Source organism: Neovison vison, chromosome 5 (assembly GCF_020171115.1).
Source record: "Neovison vison isolate M4711 chromosome 5, ASM_NN_V1, whole genome shotgun sequence".
In the NCBI taxonomy this organism is placed as follows: domain Eukaryota; kingdom Metazoa; phylum Chordata; class Mammalia; order Carnivora; family Mustelidae; genus Neogale; species Neogale vison.
Window position 1 is genome coordinate 119258715 of NC_058095.1, and position 8990 is coordinate 119267704.

The 8990-nt window shown below is 39.3% G+C and overlaps 1 pseudogene; it reads right to left on the reverse strand.

The window, feature by feature from the left end:
• Positions 1-1038: 1038 nt before the first annotated feature.
• LOC122907134 lies at positions 1039-2281 on the reverse strand (annotated as a pseudogene).
• Positions 2282-8990: the final 6709 nt, after the last annotated feature.

The window sequence follows — 8990 nt, forward strand, 5'->3', positions numbered from 1 at the left end:
CATGTGGTTGCAGTAAGAACTGCGGCTTTCACTTTAGGTGATATGAGAAGCTTTCAAAGCAAAGGAATGACGTGGAATGACATGGAAACCCATTTTTAAGCGGGATCCATCTGGCTGCTATAATGAGAAAAGATTGGAAAGAAGGAGAGTTGACACAGAGAAACCCATTTTTTTTTTTTAAAGATTTTTTATTTACTTGACAGAGAGAGATCACAAGTGGAGAGAGAGAGAGAGAGAGAGGAGGAAGCAGGCTTTCTGCTTAGCAGACAGCCCGATGGGGGACTTGATCCCAGGACCCTGAGATCATGACCTGAGCTGAAGGCAGAGGCTTAACCCCCTGAGCCACCCAGGCAGCCCACAGAGAAACCTATTAAGAAACTATAAAATATCCACAAGGCTTGGACTATAGTAGTAACACCAGTGATAATAAAAATCAAGTGAGATTCTTTGAGAAGATATAGCTAGAATACCTGTGTTGAAGGAAAAAGGAAGTTAAGCTGACTTCAAGATTTTTATGTCAGCAATTACGTGGGGGAATTTGCAGTAATTAAGTGTTTGAAGGGGAATCACATATTTTATTTTTAGATAATTTATATTAAAAATTCTGTTGGACTTCTGAATAGAGATATTGAGTAAGTAGTAGGATATACACAAGTCTGAAGTATAGGGTAAAATATAGATTGGGATGTCATCAGCAAGTAGATGGCATTTATTTATTTATTCACTTATTTTATTATTTTTTTCTCAATAAAGTTTTATTTTAATGGGTCTCAAAATTCTGTCAGCTTTTTTGGTCATTTCCATTAAAAACTACTCATTTTAGAAGCTAATAACTTAAAACTGCCCCCCACACACATACACACACAAAACAAATGGTCCACAAAACATTCTCTATTTCTTCTGAAGGTTTTATGATGCATTGTTACTTTTAACCAGTCTTTTACTATTAAACTTAAATGGCCAATTGACACAAACAGTTCTGAGACCATTCTTCCACCACTGATTAACACTGGGGGGGGCGGGTATTAGGAATAATATTCATTTAGCTATCTGAGCTTTCTGAGCAGACTTGGTGACCTCGCCACCTCCAACTCTCTTCTTGTCCATTGCTTTAATGACACCCCCAGCAACTGTCTGTCTCATATTACAAACAGAAAAACAGGCCAGAGGAGGATAATTAGAGAAGGTCTCAACACACCATATCAACAGTAGCAGCATCATCAGATTTTAAGAACTTGGGGCCGTCTTCCAGCTTTTTTCCAGAACGATCATCATCAGTCTTCTTCACCTCAGCAAACTAGCAAGCAACATGAGCCAGGCGACAATCCAGCACAGGTGCATACCGAGCACTGATTTGGCCAAGATAGTTCAGGAAAATCATGTGAGCTTTGAAGCCAGCTGCTTCCATTGGTGGGTCATTTTTGCTGTCACCAGCCATATTGCCTGGACGAACATCTCTGACACATATGTTCTTGACACTGAAGTCTACATTGTCCCCAGCAAATGTCTCACTCAAAACTTCATGGTGCATTTCAACAGATTTTACTTCAGTTGTGACACTGACTGAAGCAAAGGAGACCACCATGCCAGATTTAAGAATACCAGTCTCCGCTTGGGCCACAGGGACAGTACCAATACCACCAATTTTGTAGATGTCCTGGAGAGGCAGATGCAAGGGCTTGTCAGTTGGACAAGCTGGTGGCAGAATGCAATCCAGAGCTTGAAGCATATCATGCCACTGGCATTGCTATCCGTATGGGTGACTTTCCATCCCTTGAACCAAAACATGTTAACACTTGGCTCTAAAACGTTGTCACCATTCCAACCAAAAATTGGCACAGATGCTACTGTGTCAGGGTTGTAGCTGATTTTCTTAATGTAGGTGTTGACTTCCTTAACGATTTCTTTGTGTCTCTTCTGGCTATAGGGTGATTCCGTGAAATCCATTTCGTTGACACTGGCAATTAGTTGTTTTCACACCCAGTGTGTAAGCTAGAAGGGCATGCTCAAAGGTGTGCCCATTCTTGGAGGTACCTGCTTCAAATTCATCAACACCGGCAGCAATAGTCAGGACAGCATGGTCAGCCTGAGATGTGCCTATAATCATGTTTTTGATATAGTCTCTGTGTCCTGGAGGATCAATGATGGTCATATAACATTCTTTGGTCTTGAATTTCCTCAGGGAAATATCCACAGTGATACCTCATTCATGTTCAGCTTTCAGTTTATCCAAGACCCAGTCACACTTGAAGGAGCCCCTTCCCATCTCAGCAACCTCCTTCTCAAATTTTTCTATTAGTTCTTTTGTCGATGCCACCACTTTGGTAGATCAGATGACCAGTAATGGTAGATTTGCCCAAATCTATGTGTTCAATAATAACAATGTTGATATGAGCCTTTTCCTTTCCCCTTTTGGTTTAAGTTTAGTGGTGGTTTGCATAACACCTGTGTATGCAAACCCATTGTGAAAAAATAGATGGTATTTAAAATCATGAGGCAAGACAAGATCACCCTAGGGAGTAAACATGGTAGAAAAACAAGTCTCTTTAATAAGATGGACTTTACCCAGAGTATTATAGCTAAACCACTAGCTACATAACAGTCTCTCCTGTTCCCCCTCTCTGCTTATATAATGCTAATATAAACAAAAATCTAACTCTTATTAATGCCTTAAAATTCAGCTTAATCATCACATTCTCCATATATCTAGAGAATAGCTGAGTTGTCATTTTAATGGAAAATTACAGAATCACACATTAATCCCCCTTTATTTAACTTACATTCCTGCAGTTTTACTGTCTTCTGTATCATCTTTCTCACCCATCAGATCATGAACTTCCTAGAGACGAGGTTCACCTATTTCCCATGCCTAGTGCTCCACATGAAAATCTGAAGACACTTAGGGTTTTAATAAATAAAATAAAAAGAAATAGTAATAGCAAGTAAAAGGGGAAGAAGGATAAAGAGAATTTGCAGGGAAACAGTGGAAAGGGATGTGGGGGAGGGAGACAAATATATATTTTATCTAGTGTGTAGGGCTGGTTCTGAAAAGCTGCTTGCAATTTTTACAAACACGGAATACATACTGTATAGCTTAGCAGAACATGATTCAATTTCCTCTTCTGTGAAATGAGAGTGTTGAACTAAGTCCCTTCCAGCTTTAAAATGCAAAGGCTTTATGACTCTCAAATTCCCAAGTGAAATATGATCTGTGATTCATGTACGTTTTTTCCTCCCTGTGTTTGGTCATGCCTGGTTATCTATGGCCCTCATGCTGGTTGGGGATGCCCCCTCCACTCCTGCTCGCTCTCACCTCCTCTCTGCCCTGACTTGCTAGACTTTAATAGCATCATTATTTTACACATTATTATTGCTCTCAAAAAATGCACGTCTGCTGTATTTGCAAGGCTTGCGTTAGCTCAGTGTTGCCTTGACTTCTTTTTTCACTTTGCAAAGCAAAAGAAAAGAAAACCAACCAAAAGCCCTCTTTTCTCTCTCTTAAAACACACACACACACACACACACAAATAGAAACAAAACAAACCTTTGACGTTAGGCAGAAAGATGATCAGTCAATAATATCACTTAAAAACTGCTGAAAAACACTCTGGACAGAAAAATGTGACAGGATATTGCCGTCATAGTTCATTTACTTGTGGTGTTTCAGAGAACTTTGCCATGGACTCTGCTACTGCTCCATAGTTTACCATATACCATCAAATATTAGTTAATGAAGACCTGCCTTTAACCTCTTGCCATCTTTTCTGCTTCCTTCAGAGGTCAGTGCTGAAGCATAAGCCAATGGAATATGTCCTTGGTATAGATCTCATTACAAACCGATTCCATGTAATGCAGCCTGCACTACTGACTTAGTTCTGAAATTAGGCACTTTCTATACCAATTCCGAAAGCTCAAAACCTTTATTCCTCTTCCTAGATTATAGACAATCCCATGGAGAGAAGTATTAGATCGAGAATTCAGGTGTTTATGGTGAAGTGAAATAAAGCTCTGAAGTCTGAAACTCATTAAACTAAAACATATTAGGTCAACTTTTAAATCCGTTTCTTACCCAGTGCTTAAAAAAAAATAACACAAGCCCATTAGTCTTCTGGTGCTTGTCAAATACACAATCCAAAGTTGATTTTTCATTAGAGAGGAGATTAAATTTAAAAACCAGAATAATGGGAAGTTTAAGTAATACCGAGTAAGTCATATTATATTTGTAAACTAAATCCTCCTTTGCCATTGTTAAGTGATTAAATAAATCATATTTTCATACACTGCTTTAGTACCAATATTATTATTTTGTACACTACCAGACCTACTTTCCTACCATTGATTGTATATATTAATTCAGTCCTATCAACCAATCAAATGGCAGGCGCTTACTGGATTTTTAACCCACTGAGCCACCCAGGCCCCCCACTTACTGGATTTTTATAATGTGATCAATGCTTTGTTTGGTTCTATAAAATAGTAGCTTTCAAACTTTTTGAACTAAGATCCACTGTTTAGAAATGCATTTGTACTATGAACAGGCATTCACGCACACAATTCAACAAAAAGAAAAGTTTCAGAAAAAAAAAAACCAAAACCTTAGGTTTATATAGTAAAACATTTTGATTTTTGTCTTTGCTTTCTTCTCTACTCCATTCAGTTGTTTTATTAAAAATCATTAACAAACGTTGAATGAGACCCAGGACCAGCATATTGAAAAATTTCAGTCTGGAGTACATACAGATTCTGTCTTGTGGAAGGTTGCCGTTAGGGTCAGCAGAAAAGAATAACATGAAACAAAATATAGTTTAATATCAGAATCAGTCAAATTGTCTTCAAAAAGATGAAATCTGAGCCAAACTTTGAAGAACAAAAAGAATGTGGCAAAGTGAAAGTGCAAAGGGGAAAGGCCAAATCAAAGGAAGGTCTTTTTGTGTGTGTGTTCCCAGAATAGTGATCAGACGATTCTGGTTGAAATGCAAGATATGCTAGGGAATTATAAAGACAAAAAAATTGTTTGTAATTAAATGTATGAGAAGTCCGTAAAGAAGTTTATACCTAATATAGAAGAAACCAGAGAGCAATTTAAGGATTTTGATCATTACAAATGTGTTGATGAAATCATATTTTAAAAGGCTGTAATATGAAAAAAACCATGCAGACTGTGCTCTAAAGGAGTGACTCCAGGGAAGAAGACTCACTGTGGCAGTAATTCTGATGTCATGCAATAGAATCTAGACTAGGTGGTAACATCAAGAAAGTATGTTAAATAAAGCCATTGGTATGGTATACGAACTCTCTGCTTACAGAGATGACATACATATATTAGTATTTATTATCAGATTGTTTCCTTTAAATTTTTACATCTTAGAAATGTTCTAAAGTAAACTATAATGAATATTATTCATTCATTAAGCAAATATGAAGTATGTACTATTAAGCACTATAATAAATGCTGGAAATGGGTGGTGAACTGGGCTCCCTGATTCCAATCGGTTGTACAATTGAATAGATCTTTCTTTTTGGCTTAAACAATAGAAATTTGGAGCACCTAGGTGGCTCAGTCTGTTAAGCGTCTGCTTAACAAATCAGACCTGTTCAGATCATGACCTGTTCAGCTCAGGTCATGATCCCAGAATCCTGGAACTGAGTCCTGTAATGGGCTCCCTGCTGGGCAGGGAGTCCCTGCTTCTACCTCTGCCCCTTACCCCACCCTTGTGCTCTCTCACACACACTCTCCCTCTCTCAATTAAATAAACTCTTAAAAACAACAACAACAATAACAAAACAAAACAAAAAAAACCCAGAAATTAATTTTCTCACACTTCTGGAGACTGGAGGCTGAGACAGCTGCCAGCATGGTCGGTTACTGGTTTGTAGATGGTTACTCTCTTGCTGTGTCCTTATGTGGTAGAAAGGGAAAGTAGGCTCTCTGGTGTCTCTCTTTTTAAAAAAAATTTTTTAAGATTTTTTATTTATTTATTTGACAGACAGAGATCACAAGTAGGCAGAGAGTCAGGCAGAGAGAGAGGAGGAAGCAGGCTCCGTACTGAGCAGAGACCCCGATTGGGGGCTCGATCCGAGAACCCTGGGATCATGACCTGAGCCGAAGGCAGAGTCTTTAACCCACTGAGCCACCCAGGCGCCCCTAAGGACTTTTGTAATTAGAGTGTAGTTGACGTACTACATCAATTCTTCTTCTTCTTCTTCTTTTTTAAGAGAGAGAGAGAGAGAGAACAGCAAGAGTGTGTGGAGGAGCAGAGGGAGAGAGTAAATCCCAAGCTGGGCATGGAGCCCAAAAAGGGACTCAATCTCAGGACCCTGAGATCATGACCTGATCCAGAATTAAGAGTCAGATGCCACCCAGGCACCACTAAATCAATTATCCTCAATCTTTTTTTTTTTTTTTAAAGATTTTATTTATTTATTTGACAGACAGATCACAAGGAGGCAGAGAAGCAGGCAGAGAGAGAGAGGAGGAAGCAGGCTCCCTGCCGAGCAGAGAGCCCGATGGGGCTCGATCCCAGGACCCTGGGATCATGACCTGAGTCAAAGGCAGAGGCTTTAACCCACTGAGCCACCCAGGTGCCCCATCCTCAAATGTTTTAAGTTTCCAGGTGGTCCAAGTGCTATCTGGAGAGCACAGTGGAGAGGATTGTTGAGTTTCAAAGTTGTAACAGAGCAAAACAGAGGCAACATTTGGTTAATGGCTGTTTCAAGGTGAGGTCAGCTACTTCTGCTGATGTATGGTCTACATTCACTTGAATCAGAATATCCAGGGGTGCCTGGGTGGCTCAGTAGGTTAAAGCCTCTGCCTTTGGCTCAGGTCATGATCTCAGGGTCCTGGGATTGAGCCCTGCATCAGGCTCTCTGCTCAGCGGGGAGCCTGCTTCCTCCACTCTCTCCCTGTCTGCCTCTCTGACTACTTGTAATGTCTGTCTATCAAATAAATAAGTAAAATCTTAAAAAAAAAAAAAAAAGGAATATTCAAAGGTAGATGATTTGACCCCCCCACCCCATTATCTACTTGATCAAGCTATTTAGGATTGACTAGGAAATCTGCATTTGTAACAAATACCACAAGGATATCCTGAGACAATTTAAGTTTGAGAATCACTTTTGTTTTATAGTTGAATGAACTGAAGCTGGGGGATTAAATGATATTCATGGTCATATGGTCAGTGATAAAACTAGGATCTGAGTTTTCCTGATGTTAAAAGGGAATAGTTTGGGGCGCCTGGGTGGCTCAGTGGATTAAAGCCTCTGCCTTGGGGCACCTGGGTGGCTCAGTGGGTTAAGGCCTCTGCCTTCAGCTCAGGTCATGATCCCAGGGTCCTGGGATCGAGCCCCGCATCAGGCTCTCTGCTCAGCAGGGAGCCTGCTTCCTCCTCTCTCTCTGCCAGCCTCTCTGCCTACTTGTGATCTCTGTCTGTCAAATAAATGAATAAAATCTTAAAAAAAAAAGCCTCTGCCTTCAGCTCAGGTCATGATCCCAGAGTCTTGGGATCAAGCCCTGCATAGGGCTCTCTGCTCAGCAGGGAGCCTGCTTCCCCGTCTCTCTCTCTGCCTACTTGTGATCTCTGTCAAATAAATAAATAAAACATTAAAAAAAAAAAAGAGAGAGAGAATAGTTTTTGTATCCTGACTTATCTGACTATGGAGTTTGACTCGTTTTCTACTAGTTACATGACCTATGTCAAAAGGATTAAGCTTCCTGAGCCACGAATTCCTTTTCTGAAAATGAGAATAATAATGCCAACCTTAAAAGTGTTGCTCAGCTTGTTTGCAGGATTTAAGTTACATTTTTTTAAAACCACGAGTGCCTGGCAAAAGGAATGCTCCATGGATTGTAGCTAATGTTACTGTACGGGCCATATTAGGGTTAAGCGAGCAAGCAATCAAGGGCTTGGGCTGAAGCTAAACCTTATATGCTCAGATCCCATGCCTGCCATTTACTAACTCAGTGATCTTGGGGAAAGAGTGTGACCTTCTTATGTCTCAACCCCTTCATCAATAAAGTGGTGGCAATGGAACTACCTCAAGGACTCTTGTGAAGATTAAATGAGTTAACACAAGTAAAGCACATGGAACAAACTTGCCGTGTTCTTATATATAAGAAATTATCAATATGCTATTATTATTATTATTTTTATTATTATTATTATGTCCTAACACAGAAAGAAAAAGAAAGCAAGCCTTGAGGAGGTCACCACTCATGGCCAGGCTGCTGCATAGACAGACAATTTCAGTTACAGAAGAGTAAGTGTAAACTGTAGAGCATTTAAAAGAGGTCAGTGCAACCTTAAGAGTCGGGAATGCTTGGATACCTGTTTCTCCTGTATATAGAGTTGTCTCCTCGGATATTTCAAATTTAGGTAAGACCGAAAATTGGGTAGACTCTATGTTCCCTCTGGGTGTCCTTGTTCTGCTGTTTATTTTTCTCAACTGTCTTTCTCCTTATAACTTTTGTTGTTCCTTTATTCTGGGCAACTTTATTTTTCCTTGGATTCCCAGAAGGCCAGTGAGGCAGAAATGCCATTGATACATTTAAAGATACTTTATAGTTTCTTGGTTATGAAATACTATATTTATCAAAGACAGAAAATAAATTATTATTCTTAAAGGAGAAAAATTGTTTTGAAAAGGTTAACTTCTTGTGCATTAAAAAATTCAGGTCATATAAACAAATTAGGTTCCTAATGCAATATAAGTGACATATCAGTTACTTTTGCTTAAAAACATAACTTCATAATGATAAACATTAAAGAAGTGAGTCATATTTATATGTGCACATAAAAGCAGACAATCATTAAGACCTACTGATTCTACTTTTTAAAAATGGTCTCAGGCCAGTTATTTGTGGGTCTCAGACAATGACTGATGACTGCCACCTCCATATTATAAGCAGTCCTCTCTAAAAGACTTTGTGATAACCTTCTAGCAAGTATCCTAAAGCATTCCCATACACAACCGTAGTGATCTTTTAAAACCAC